This window comes from Rhinolophus sinicus, chromosome 17 (assembly GCF_057876585.1).
Source record: "Rhinolophus sinicus isolate RSI-liver-muscle chromosome 17, RSI-T2T, whole genome shotgun sequence".
Lineage (NCBI taxonomy): Eukaryota > Metazoa > Chordata > Mammalia > Chiroptera > Rhinolophidae > Rhinolophus > Rhinolophus sinicus.
Window position 1 is genome coordinate 204,794,656 of NC_142517.1, and position 12,911 is coordinate 204,807,566.

The 12,911-nt window shown below is 38.3% G+C and overlaps 1 protein-coding gene and 1 long non-coding RNA gene across 3 annotated transcripts in view; one reads left to right on the forward strand and one right to left on the reverse strand.

Moving 5' to 3' along the window:
* LOC141567474 (uncharacterized) overlaps positions 1 to 12,911 on the forward strand; it is a 263,287-nt gene that overhangs the window by 239,804 nt on the left and 10,572 nt on the right. Inside the window, exons 2-3 of the long non-coding RNA XR_012490114.2 lie at positions 7,665 to 7,840; positions 10,058 to 10,222. This is a non-coding gene — a long non-coding RNA (uncharacterized LOC141567474). The remainder of the gene's footprint in view (positions 1 to 7,664; positions 7,841 to 10,057; positions 10,223 to 12,911) is intronic.
* PID1 (phosphotyrosine interaction domain containing 1) overlaps positions 1 to 12,911 on the reverse strand; it is a 215,280-nt gene that overhangs the window by 4,139 nt on the left and 198,230 nt on the right. The gene's annotated exons all lie outside the window — the stretch shown is intronic.

Genomic DNA, 12,911 nt, shown 5'->3' on the forward strand with positions numbered 1-12,911 from the left:
AAGGATGGCCTGCATTAGGAGTGGAAGGAGTGAGGAAGGACAGGATGAGACAGATGGGAGCAATACAACAGAGATAAAACTGATGACACTTGCCAATACATTAAAGGGGAAAATGATTCAGACAGACATTGTGAGCCTGTCCTCCCCAACGAGGACAACTGGTTGGCTCCTGGTCTGGATTAGAGTCACATAATAAAGGTGGCTTTGTGAGAAAATGCACAGTCCAGGGTCCTTGAATAAAGTTACTGAAAATGAACTTTCTGTATATGTTACTTTATGATACCTTCATTATTTTTAACAGCTTTGTTTCCTTTTATTGAAGTGAAATTCACAGCACATATAATTTACCAATTCAAAGTATATGATTCAGTGGCATTTAGTAGTCAAAATGTTGTACAACTATCAGCTCTAACTATTAGTTTCAAAATATTTTCATCATCCCCCCAAAAGTGACATAGTACCCATTAAGCGGGTACTCTCCACGTCCTCGCTCCTGGGGCCCTGGCAATCACCCATCTGCTTTCCATCTCTATGGATTTACTTGCCTTCATATTTCATATAACTGGAATCACATAATATGTGACCTTTTCTGGCTGGCTTCTTTCACTTAGCATAATGCTTTCAAGTTCCATCCAAGTTTTACCATGTGTCAATACCTCATTCCTTTCAATGACATATTAACTTCTGGAAGTTTAAAAGCAAATGGGAAAAACTAGTTTCAGTGTTGAAGTGGAAGTATATTCTTTGTTACTAGCTACTGAAACCAGAAGTAATTTTACATTTGATATAAAAATCCTTTGCAAGGAGGCACTTTCCTTTGATTTGCCCAAAGCTTGTATACACTTCCCCTCACATACAAGTTTTAAATAATTATGCAGTGCCTTCTATTGCGACAAAACTAAAAGATGAGTTTAAAGAATGTTACTACTAAAAAAAAAAAAAAAAAAGAATGTTACTAGAAGTTGTAAATGATTCATGATTCACTGCCATGGAAAGCAATTTCATAGTAGTAAAATTTTGACAATAAAGACGAAAGGTATCCCTCTGTTATAAATACTTATTACTTAAGAACTAAAGATTTTAAGAGATAAAAAGTTGTATTTTTGAAGTGTGCTTGAGAGAAGAATGGAGCAGAGATTAGTAGCTCAAAAACTTAATAGAAAATAATAAAAGCTAGTTAATAATATGTAGATTTCTATAAAAACAATTTTAAAATGCTGAAGTACAATATAATACAGAGATGTCATCTCTTGGTATTAAACTTATTATGCAAGTCGGCTTTATTCAGTGGTCCAGTTTCACTGGTGTCACCTGAATAGCACATCACACCTCAAGCATAAAGCCAAGTCACCATTTGTGCCTATATCCACAGCCAAATCAAGCCACACAGATACTAAATAGTAATATTTCCAAAAGCACTTTGTGTCTATTAGATCCATTGACAACCCTGTGAGTCAGGATGGAATATTCTTATCACTAACCCATTTTTAAAGACAAGAACCTTAGGTCACTAGGTGACCCTGGGATATGTAGTTTATACTGCCAAGGGTTGGGATTTCAGGAACATTTGACAATTTGTGAAGAAAATTGCATAGAAAAGACAGCCTAAAAAGACACCTATGGAACTCCTGAGCCATTTTGCCATTAGATGAGAGCTATTTACATTTGATTTCACTTTCCAGCCATTTATTTATTCATTTTTCCCCCATCTTTGGACTGCAAGAGAAATTTTGAATTCATATGAGCATCCAAATACAGTGGGTCCTTCCAAAGAATGAGCAGCATTCCTTTGTCTGGTACTTGCATAAACGCCACCCTTTTCCATGACAATATAGGCCTAAGCATTTCTTTAAATTTGTATTCTTGTTTCATAACTGCAGAAAGTAAGATTCAGAAACCTAAAATTCTCAGGTAAAATGGAGCACAAATAATAAAATATTATTATAAATTATACATATTTAATATATAATACATATATTACCTCTTTATAATATATGTTTTCTAAAACTAAAAATTAAATGCATAATAGATTTAAAATGAAATCAAAGAAAATAAAACTTAATCTCAAGAACTCCAGACTTTTAGCATTTTTCCAAAAGCTTTCTGGGAAAAGAGAAGCATAAACATAATTTACAGTACTCATTCTGAATATTCCATGAGCTTCATCTTGCGAAACATCACCAAGCCTGCAGATGGAGGGGCACTAAAAATGGGTTATGTCTCGACTCCTCTCCACTGATACTGACGAGGGCCGACAATTGCACCAAATGTTCACCGGGGGACCCACCATGTTCGTCTGCTCTCAATTGGAATTTGCAGTGGAGGCCACAGAGGCTGTGGTGGACAGAAGAGCCCTTCCTGCCAGCACGGAACTAGCATATGTGCTCCTGAAATGCCAGAGAAGGGTTGATTCTCTCGTGACAGCAGCTCCAGTCCTGCTGCCTGACTGCACTGTGGTCTCTTCACCAATGGCCTTGACAAGGCTCTTGTCTGAGTCTTCTATTTGATTAAAAGGACCTAAGCCTTCCAAAACAGTCCCAATAGTGAACCATTCTCTGGTTCCTGCAGGATCTGGTCACCACTAAACAGGAGTCTGAGGCTCTAACTTACGCCACTGGGTGAACCTTGCAACTCAATGACATTCTTGTTTTGTTACCTTTGTGGAGTTGATAATGTTGCCTAAAATCCCATGAGATTACATAAATACAAAGAAATAATGTTAACAAGTTGGCACTTCTTAAAAAAATATAGGAAAAAATATTTGAATAGAGTTTCTCTAGAAATGAAACAAAAACTGTACACCTGAAACTTATGTAACTTCATTAACAATTGTCACCCTAATATACTTTAATTAAAAAAAGAATTATCTAAACAGAGTTTCCTTAAATAAGGAATGCAAAATGATAAAATGATGTACCAAGGCAGTTTCCCCTGAGAATGAACCCTTTAAATCAGCTCTGCAACCATCCCTAATGGCCCATGTTCTGGAATCCTGACTGTGCCTGTGTACTTTCCCTTAATAAGTCAGTTATTTACTACCTGTCTGCATATTTTCTAAATCTCCCATTAAGTTCTCCAGGGCCTGGCATTAACCCATATTGTTGACTATAAGTCACTGAAAAAAAAAGAAATAAAACAAAAAACTATTCACACTCAAAAAAAAGGTGAGTATGTACATAAATGAATGAGGCTCAGAAGGGCCTTATTCAACTAGAAGACATTCACCTCTTTCACAGGTGGGTAGGAGAATAATGTTCTCATTAACTAGACCTGACATTGGTGTATAGCGATGTTGGTGGAACCTCCTGAAGCAGTCTGTCTGTCTATCTATCTATCTATCTATCTATCTATCTATCTATCTATCTATCTATCATCTATATTCTATCTATCTATCTTATCTATCTATCTACCTGTCTCAGTAGAAATATAGCCTATGGTTCTGCTTTTCAAGGGAGAGAGAGTAAGAGCTTTTTTTAAAATTAGTTGTCTCAAAATAACACAGATTCAGTTATGCTGTGCGTGCAGGCATGCCCTCTGTGGATATGGGACCACAGAGTACATGTGTCTCAATAAACAGAAACCCTGAAATAGGGACATTATTCCTGTATCCTTCTACGTCAACACTTTCAGGAATTTACTCTAAATATGCAGAGAGAGAGACCACTTTTTGCCAGAGTCTTCCTCGTGTGGGAGACTTCCTTCCACAGCGCTCTGTGGGTACTGCCCCCGCTGTGAGTAAGAACACAGGACTCAATGTGCAAGGCTGCTTCGGGAGGTTCCACCACCAAGAGACCTGGGTACCGATGTCAGGTCTGGCTAATGAGGGGTCGTTGTCTGCCCATCTATGAAAGAGGTGAATGTCTTCTAGATGAACGAGTCCCTCTGAGACTCATCCTTAAGAGCTGCAATCTTCCAGCACCACAAAGGAGACAAGAGACAGCGACTCAAGAAACCAGTCACTAAATATCCAAAATCATACACAGATTTTATTTTAAGCTGTCACCACCCGGGGTGTTAGAATAAAGGGACTTGGAAGAAAACAAGAAGAGTCTTCAGAAGGAGTAACAACCAGTTGGAAATATGCAGCCAATAAACACTAGCATCTTTTCTATGGTTGCAGAAACAGGCATTGGGCAAGAAACTTACTAAGAATGAATCATTCTGGGCCGGCCCGGTGGCTCAGGCGGTTAGAGCTCCGTGCTCCTAACTCCGAAGGCTACCGGTTTGATTCCCACATGGGCCAGTGGGCTCTCAACCACAAGGTTGCCAGTTCAATTCCTCGAGTCCCGCAAGGGATGGTGGGCTGTGCCGCCTGCAACTAGAAACGGCAACTGGACCTGGAGCTGAGCTGCGCCCTCCACAACTAAGACTGAAAGGACAACAACTTGAAGCTGAAAGGCACCCTCCACAACTAAGATTGAAAGGACAACAACTTGACTTGGAAAAAAGTCCCGGAAGTACACACTGTTCCCCAATAAAGTCCTGTTCCCCTTCCCCCACTGCAAAAAAAAAAAAAAAAAAAAAAAAGAATGAATCATTCTGAGAGAAATAAACAGAGCCAAAAAACTGGAAGTTTTTCCCCATATGTCTTTCAATGGCATAAAGATGCCCCAGACACAGAAGTTTGCAATATGTGTGAATGGGCTTTACCCAAATCCCAGTGGGAAAAAAAACTATTTGAGAATATTCACAGCATGTGAAAATACATGGAGGCCATGGAACCAATGCGCCCGCCAGATTCAGCAGCGTTAACACCAACAGGTGAGGAGAGACTAGTGTCCTCAGAATCTCTCCTTCCCACCCACGAGTTTTCCAACACCCAAGCCAGCATCCCATTCCTGAGTCACCATTCCCTGCTCCTGTGTGGCAAAACAAACCTGAGTTGCCTGACATGTGTCCTTCTGGCTAAGCTGGTGCCATTCCATTCCCTCCTCTTGGTGGTTGGTCCATATTTCATTCTGACCTGAAAAACCCTTATTTAGGACCCTGGCTCACCTCACCCTAGAAACGGCAGTGGGATGGAATGACAGGGGTCCCTAAACAAGGATGTGAGATGGGATGGATGATGACAGAAGACCCTAAGCACCTAGTTTCCTAGGGATTTTCAACCTTCACAGCTGGATAAACCTCTACAACCTCACTAGCCCGGCTTTGGTTCAGTTTACTGTGGGGTTTCTCCAGGGCAACTCATCAAGAGCAAAGTCTCTCCAGAAGCATTTTTGGGGATATAAAAGGTCTTGGTGTTCTTTCATTATCTGTAGGAGACTTCCTTTCCCCAGCTGACATAAAATAACATGATATGAACACAGGATGGAGACAATTTAACCGGGAATCCTAAGAGCCTTCGGGTTACAAGGCAGAAGATGAGCAAAAAACTGCTATTAACCTGGGGCCAGATACCCCAGTCATGCTCTTCTGCTCCCTTATTAATTCCCACCTGCACATTTCAGAGAAAGGGGAAATGACAAAACCCTGAGATTTATGATCCCAGCTTGAATCTATTCCTCCCTTGCCAGCTACAGAGGAGCACAAACTCACTAGTCACTTTGGAGAGTGGGGATGAATCCACATGCCAAGTACCTGACCACCCACAACGCAGACACAAATATAATGCTAATCATGACCTTTAACCTGTATTACATGCTTTAAGCCATAAAGAAGGTATCGAATGCTGTTCACAGTGAAATCTATGAAGTCATTATGTGAAATGTAAACGGGATATAAGCTTTGGGCTTGAAAATTAAATTTCCTTAGCTGTACATTCATTTGATAAGTGTTTGTTGAGCACCTACGAGGAACCAGGTATATTAATGAACAAAATCGGTAAAGCTCTGCCCTCTTGGCGCTTACATTCCAAGTGTACAGATGATGCCCACCATTAAATTTACAGAACCCAACATTACATAGGCAAGGATGGCCTTAGGGAGATGGGCACACATGTGCTTCCGTGACTACTTTCGATGAATTGGAAAACTTCTCTTGGGTTCAAAAGGTCTTTCCCCTCACAGGGCACAACTAGGACAAAAGTCAAATCCTCATTTGGAGTTTATTCTTTGGCTCAAGCTGTGGCCCATGAAGGCTCATTTGTCTTTACACTCACTGTGGTTTGGCTTCCTGAGACACTCCTAAAGCAGAAGGCCAGGCAGTTGAAGGGTTCTGGAAGAGGACAAAGGGAGAGGGAGAAGGCACATGGGAGCTAAGAAGACATGGAGGTAAGAGCTGAAGGCAGACACTGCCTCCCAAACAAGATGGATTGGCAGCTAGTATGTCATCGGTGACTTTACATTTGCCCTGTGACTGGACAGATGGGGAACCTGGCCACACTCGACACCCGCATTTTCATTCTCAGGATGTTCCATGCATATCAACCCAATTTGCCTTCCTTGTCATCTTGTAACAAAACTATAAGTTGTTTGAGGCTGCCCAGCATCTATTCTACTTTTCTTCAGGGTCTTAGTTCTCTATTTTAGAAATCTGACGAGCAAAGTTTTCCAGCATTTAAACTCAAAGTACTGGTAATTACATTGCAATTAATTCCTGATGGTTCAAAGGTCGAGCATCAACATTACAGGCTTTTTAGAGCTAAGTGGTGCCATTCATGCCCAGCGAAAACCATGTCTTTGATGCAGAGATGGTGATTCTGATATCCAAGGAGATAAGGGCACTTACCCCCAATCATCTTGCTCAGAGAGCAAGACATGGAACAAAAGGGGGTCAAATGTATGGTGACGGAAGGAGAACTGACTCTGGGGGGTGAACACACAATGCAATATATAGACGATGTACACCTGAAACCTATATAGTTTTACGAACCAAGGTCACCCCAACACATTTAATAAAAATAAATAATTATTTTTTGAAGAAAAGGAAAAATAAAACAGTCTTCCACCTCAAGACCAAGGCTCTTTCCACTACTGCAATGTATCCCCCTGAAGAGTATCATCCAGGCCCCTTACTTTTCATTTTTATATCATCTACCTTCTCTCTGGCCATTTCTTCAAGTGTCCACCCTGAGACCATGGCCTGGTCAAGGACGTGGACCTGACAGACACTCTACCAGGGCTTGTTAAACATTTTGAAAAGGATTTTGAGTCAGAGTTAAAGGGTCCTTATCCTGAGATGTGTTCGCATAGCCCAAAGATTTAAATTCTGCTGCTAGCATCAATAATTGAAAGAGGGAGATAAGAATGCATACTTAATAATCAGACATCACATTCCTAAAGAACTTGGAAATGGTGCTTTACAAAGCAAACAGTCCCTACTTCAAACAACAATTTGAAAGAGCAAATATTAAACATGTGCTAAGTTGGCCCCAACCCTGCTCTTTTGGGTCGTGTACCAACATGCCAGACAACATGTGATGCAGAATTGCTCTTGGTGCCAAAGGCGATGGTGGGCAGGATTTTCCTACCATGGTGGGCAGGACTTTGCACATTCCTTACAAAGGCAGTTGTGAGGCTTCCAGGCCAGCCTCAGAGGTCTAGACTCATCTTCCAGCAGACCTGGCATCCTTCCTGGTTACAAGAGCTCCAGGGTCGTACTCCTTAGCCCCTCACGCGTCTGGGGGTCATACCCAAGAAGCCCAGGTGATTCTGAACCAAAACTTGGTTTGTTATTTTTTTTCCAGAGTGATTCATTCTGGGATCTATTTTTTTCTTTTGCAGATCTACCTTACCCTTATCAGAGTGAGAGCTGACCCAGCTTTTCTGCAGCTAGACTGGATTGAGGACCAATTTTATTGTTCGCTATAAGGCTACACGTCAAAGTCTTCTGTCTCATATCTGCTTGACCTGGCTTGGTTGGCTTATCAAGAGGCAGCAGGTGAGCCTGGCTGCCTGGGGTAAGTCTGCTTGAACTTTAACACTTTTGAACTTGAACTTTAATACTTTTGTTAACCCCAAAGGAGATGGTAAGGCCCAGAAAGGCTTACAGGCTTAATTCTTAATGTTTTGTTTTTTGGTGGTTTTTTTTTAAGTAGTAGCAACAATTTTGGCAGTAGAATGCAGATTTTCTAAAGTGCATATTTTCTGGGGCACATTTACACATACGCCTTTGTTTAATGATATATTTTTAAAATTCCAGTAACTGTCTGAAGGCTACAGATATTGAGAATATTTGTTATTGTTTAGCAGTTCTTTCCAAGTATTTGCATGGGCTATATTGATAACATCTATAAAATATTAATAGAAATATAACTAAGGGATACATTTTCTTTTTATGTAAACGTGTATCATGGGGGGAAAAGCAAATTTATTAAGACCCAATATCGAGGAATAATTAAGTACTATCTGCACTCTAACAGAGATTAACATTGCTTCAGCTGTTAAATACAGCATGTGTCTCACAGTTGGGTATTTATGTGACAGATTTGTATCTGTTATTCATATTATAACTTAGTTCCAATGATGCAGATTGATTTGAAATGGTGCATCCCATCTTGAGCTTATCAAAGCAGTCCCAATGTGCAATTTGTCCTGTCAATTGGCTCTTAGCTGTGTGAAGCTTAAAAATATTGTCATTGTCACTGTCAAAGACAGAAGGGATTTATCTGAAAGGCACCGATGTATGCCCCTGAAGACAAAATCACTTAATAAAAATGACACCACAGTGAAACATACATTCCCTCATCCAACCCCTTTTGGTGAGCTGGCCCAATGATGGCTAAATTTGGCATTCTTCCATTCAATGGCACAAGGACAATTTATTTCATGCTAAGTCTGATGTCTCCCCTTCTGCTTTCTGATCAGTAGAATATACTGGAAAAGTAAATAAATTCAGTGGCGTTCTCTACATCATAAAATGTTCACAGTGAGAAAATTCTCTACATGATAAATCGATAGCAAGCACACTGGTTAAGCATTATCCTAACAAATGGATTTAAGGGACAAACAATGTGGTGGGGAAAAATGGTAACCAATTTTTGTCCTTATAGAACTTTATCAATTCATTTTCCTTAGTGCACAACTTGTTAGCGACAGACGAGCGAAGACACTAAACATTTAGAAAAAATAATGTTGAGACAACGTTTGGTTGGAAGTAATAAAATATTGGCTACAAGTCTAGAGCTCTTAATAGAAGGTCAATAGAGGTTTGAAATGAGAAAGGTAACCTGGCCACTAACTAAACATGAAATTACTAAGTATTCCAGAGAAATGAAGACTTGCGTTCAAACAAAAACTTTTACATAAATGTTTACAGCAGCCGTATTTGTAACAGCCCGAAACTGGAATCATGCCAGATGTCCTTCAACAGGTGAATGGTTAAGTAAACTGTGGTACATCCAGTCCATGGAATAATACTCAGCAATAAAAAGAAATGATCCATCAATACAGGAAACAAATTGGATGAATCTCCAGGGAATTCTACTGAGTGAACAATAAACAAACAAACAAAAAAAAACAACCCCAAGAGGTTACATGATGACTCCATTTATGCACCATTTTTGAAATGACAAAATTTTGGAAACAGAGAACTGATTAGTGATTGCCAGGGAGTAAGGATGAGAGTGACGGATGGGAAAGAGGTGGGTGTGGTTATAAAAGGGCAACAAGAGGGGTCATTTTTGTGAGAGACATGTTTAGTATTGACTGTGGGGTGGAAACATGAATCTACACGTGTGAAAATTGTATAGAACTAAATATACACATGCATAAGTGAGTACAAGTAAAACAGCAAATCTTAATAAGATTGGTGGATTGTATGGATGTGATACTATACTATAGTTTTGTAAAGTGTTATCTTGGAGAAAACTTGATAAAGTGTCTATGGGACCTCTCTGCATTATTTCTTAACAACTGTGTGCAAATCAATTATCTCAAAAATTTCAATTAAAAAAGTCATCTCATCCATCTCATTCAGAGTTATTTTTCTCTAACTAAACTACCTTTTATTTATAATTATTTATCAAAATGTGTGATATGTTTATATTGTTCTGATCAATGGGTATGTATACTAATTGGATAGATAATTCAAATCAGAGACATACTTAAACTTAATGACATACGGTCACAGGAAATAATTTTTGAAAATGTCAATTATTTATATCGTTTTCTTGCAGAGGAAATATGATAAGGTGGGACATAAATGATTAAATAACAGTTCTAGAATCCATTTCCTCCCTTCACTGGGGAAAAGGAAGGTGATCCAGAAATGAAAGAAATGGTCTGTAGGCTAATCTCCTTGTCAACTTGTTAATGGCAGACCCTCTGCTGTTTGGTAGCAGGTAAGTCCTTATGGAGAGAATGCTTTTTGCAGGATGTACCTGCTTACCTAGAATTGCTCGTGGTCAACAAGCCTGAAATCTGTGGAGTTATGCAGCACACGGCTCCCAGCAAAACATCTCATAGGCTATGTAAATAAGTAAAACATAAAGGTATTTCAAGATTAAAAGGGTTCTCTTCTGCATAAATAATATAACTACATAGGTATCTTCTGTGTTAATTTGGACTAGACCACTTATATTGCTGCAAGAAAGAGCTATACTCACAGCCCTAGATCTCACCATGTTTTGCTGGTGACTTCTGATTATTTGTTTCCCTGAAATTATTAGTAAAGTTTGGTATTCGATGAGATTTCTGATTTGAATATCTAATTCTTTGGGTAATCTCATAGGGTAATCAATAGAAGACTTTCAAGCATACATTTATATTAGGATGATTTTTTTTTCTTTTTCTTTTTTTTTTTTTTTTGGTGGGGGGTGGCGTGGAAGGGAAATAGAAAGGCTCTTAGAGACCAGGAAAAAAAGGTAAAAGTTATAAAATTTATGGTTGTTAAAGAAAAGCTTGTTTGTGATTTTTAAAAAAGGGATGCTAGTTGATATTTAGATTATACTGACTACATTTAAAAGATTAATGTAGCAATTTTATTTAAAATTACAGTATTTAAAATACAATAGTATAGTCTTTGCAACTCTTTTAAACATATGAGGGAAGTATTTGCTGTAGACTTAAAAAAATGTGTGGTCGACTGGAATACTGATATATTTTGTAGAAAACTAAAATGAAACTCCCAGAATTTGTCTTACCTGATTCTTATTTATAAGATCTACTTATAATCAGAGAAATGCAAACTAAAGCTATACTGACACATGTTTTTCACCCATCAGATTCGTGAAAATTAAAAAGTATGGCACATGTTGTGTTAGCAAGGCTGTAGAGAGACAGACACTCTCATATAGTCACTGTTTGGAAGGGAATTGACAATATATAACAAAACTATGCATGCCTTTTCACCCAGCAATGCCCTTCCTAGGAATTTACCCTGAAAAAACCTTCCATCAATATGAAAATATATAACTACAAGTTTATCCATTATAGCACTATTTGTAATTCTAACATGTGCAAAATAATCTAAATGCTCATACAAGAGAGCAGCTGACTAAATTACACATCCGTCTCATGTACTATTACAGATGTGTAAAAAAAGAATGAGAAAAAAAAGTGTATGTACTTATGTGGAGTGAATTACAGGGTATGTTATGTGAAAAGAAGCAAATTGAACAAAACCTATCTATTTTACATAAGCAAAAAGGGTAAGTAAAAAAATAAATAAATATATATTTATTTATTTATTTATTTATGTCTACCCCTTTATGAAAAAAGAGACACAAGAGGGAAAACCAGGGATTGGTTACCAACAGGAGGTAGTTGGGAACAGGGCTGAAATGATGGGGGTGAGGGAATAGGGTAAAAAGATTGGAAAAGTGACATTTTTCCAAGCATATCTTTTTGTATAGTTATGATTTAAAATCATATCAACAAAAGTAATGTAATCCAGAGGGATGGGAAGAAAAATTTAGAATGGAACAAACATAAAAATGAATACATCTAACCTACTGCAAATTAAAAACATAACTATAGTGAAGAGAGGAAAAAGAAACACAAGTAACATTTTAACACAGTATTTTGACTATATGCTCTCAGGCTAAAGACAGAAAGAACTCTAAACCAATATTGAGATTTAGTTAGTAAACTTGTTTTCCAAAGTGGTGTCAATTTGCAATTCTGAACCTACTTCATGTGTACTAAAGGATTAAGTTGAAAAATAACTCTGTTGTAAATATTGAGAACCAGCTTTCACACTGTTGGAGAAGGGAATTACAAATGTAAATAAAAAGGAAGAAGGCTAGAAAGAATCCAGTGGCATTAGACTGGAATGGGAGTAATCGAAACAAGTTGTGGTTTTCAATATATAGACAGGCAGACATTGATACTGACATAGAGGTGTGTTTGTGTATAAATGCATTCATACACCCACATACATATATTTCTTAGCAGTGCTCACGGAGAGATTCTGTAAGCAGTGACGTGTCAGTAGTAATGAGCATACCAAAGCTCAAATCCTGGTTTCTAAATATCATTCCCCACTGAAAGGAACCTGCTGTCCTTGGAGAAATAGTTGATTCCAGGGCTGGCACATGAAAAGCATGAGATGATCCTGCAACACCGTGCTGTGACACAGTAGGAAAGTGTTCAAAGAGTGACAGAAACTTGTCCAAAGGATGGAGCATCAGATTGAAGGGGGCCCTGTTAGCCTAATTGGGGACAATTGAACACCAAAATATATCATGATAGTAACGATTACAACCCCCAAATAAGAAAGAATCCATGAGTTAATGTTGATATAAATAGGTAAACAGATAAACTAATGGATGGAAAATTTCTTAGAATGCAAAGCAATAAAGGTAGAAGAAATGATGAGATTAGAAAATCACCACTTAGCAACTACCAAAGTAATAGATATTTCCAGCAAAATCAATGAAGCATCAATGAATGCTAACACTAAATGTTAACTAAAAATTGGACTTTTATACAGCTTCAAAGTATGTCCCCACAAGACACCTATTAATTACAAATGGAGAATAATAAATCTCCAGTGGAGAAACCTAGAAGACTCTGTCACAACCACATGAT